Here is a 2,157-nt window from a genome sequence, read left to right on the forward strand (position 1 = left end):
TTTAAAATTAGTTGGGGACTTCTTTAAAAAGCCTCCTTCATATACTATCTCTCTGCAGGTTCCTTCTTAGCTATGTAATCTCCTTTCCAGCTGTTTGTCTTGTACTGGGAAGCTTTGGCCACTCCCTCTCCCCCTTCTCCTCTCTCTCTCTCTCCCCCCCCTCCTTTTTTTTAAAGGGTCCTGACCTCTTGTCTGGGTAGCCCAACTGTTTCATCCTTTTTGCCAGGGCCTTTTAAGCTTGGGTTCTAATTGCCATTGAGTTAAGCTCCATTTTGTTGTAGTTATGCACTGGTTCTGTTCTCAGCCCCATGCTCCCAGAAATCTGATTCAGACTCACATTATATTTACAAATATTTTGGCCATACAACTAGTCTCTTCTCTGACTAGAATTCTTTCTCTTCCCTATTCCTCACCTCTATTTCCTGACTAAGTCATAGGCCACAGGCTTTTAAAATTTATTTATTCATTTTATGTATATTTATATACCATTGTTCTCTTCAGACATACCAGAAGAGAGCATGGATCTCATTACAGATGGTTGTTCACCACCATGTGTTTGCTGGGAATTGAACTCAGGACCTTCGGAATAGCAGTCAGTACTCTTAACCACTGAGCCATCACTCTGTTCAGCCATTGGCTTTTTAATTGACAGGTGAAGTGTCCGTACAATACACAAAATGGTCTCTCTACAGAACATTTATCAATATACAAGATGATCTCTCTACAGAACATTTATCAAATATTTAAAAAATTCAAGTCGTATTTTTAATTTAAAACAAAATAACTTGCAATTTTGGTGTTCAATGTACAGTACTATTGTCAATAATGAAACATTTAGATCTACAAATATAAAAATTTCTGAATAATATAAATTGTTCAATATTAAAAATGCTATCCTTTATGCATTAATTTATATTGCTAACCTCTGTTAAAAACTGAGTAGATTTTAATGTGCAGACATGCTGAAGGAAACTTCGTTATGCCTTCTTCAATGAATATAGACAATATATATGGAACAAGAATTTGAGACACTGAAAAGAAAATATCAGTGAAGCCTCAAAACGAACAAGAGAATTCATAGTACCTTGTAACCTTGCTGTAAGTGTGCCACTTTTTTTTCTGGTCTTTCTACCATGTGACAAAGTGGCATGTAATGGCAGAGCCTGAAACCTACGATTCTGGATTATTTTCTGGAGTTGCCAAAAGGAAACCTCAGGAAAATGAAGACTACCAGGAAAGGGATCATGGAGAGAAAGTTTAGAAAGTGATTCTATAATGTTGATTTGAACTCCAAGGCTCCTGTCTGCACTACAAAAACTTAACTCTATTTCTAGATTCTGAGAACTAAACCAAAAGATAGACCACAATCCACTTCCAAGACTGGGAACCTGATTGTAGATCAACACAGAGAACAGCTAAATTGCTTTGAAAGCTGAAGTGACACTGTAGTCATAGCCTACAAAGGACCTTGAAGATTTAAATAAGAATCATAATTACATGATATGAATGCATTATACTTAAGTGTATAGAGTATAATAAAAAGTGCTTGGCATATGAAGCCCCACAGAAATATTTACATGAAAAGACAAATAATTAGTTTATGTAAATAACATAAAATAGATTATGATGCAGAAAAGACAAAACTGTTATGACCAAGATCTGGTTCTTTGATAATATTAATTAAAAATAAGTAAACCTTTAACAATGACAAATAGTAAAAATACAAATGAATGACATGAAAATTTCTACCCACCCATATATTTTTTAATTAAACAAAGTATACTGTACACCACATTTGAAATTTACTTGAAGTAGATGATTTTCAAGGATGATATATATAATCCTGATATATATCACTAAAATTTATTCATGAGAATATATGCATTTATAGGCTACATAATGCTTTGGTAGTCATTCCTAATCCTATTGGTTACTTTCCCACTCCAAGTCAAATGTGGTCTTGCTCTTTAACTTCAGAATCCATATTGTTGCTAGAAAACCAGCTAGCTGCGGAACTCTCATCTCACAGCCAAGCCTGCCTCATAAGAGAGAACTGTAGGGCTAGAGAGCTGGCTCAGAGGTTAAGAGCACTGACTGCTCTTCCAGAGGTCCTGAGTTCAATTCCCAGCAACCACATGGTGGCTCACAACCATCTGT

The sequence above is a fragment of the Micromys minutus genome (assembly GCF_963924665.1).
Source record: "Micromys minutus genome assembly, chromosome: X".
Taxonomy (NCBI): domain Eukaryota; kingdom Metazoa; phylum Chordata; class Mammalia; order Rodentia; family Muridae; genus Micromys; species Micromys minutus.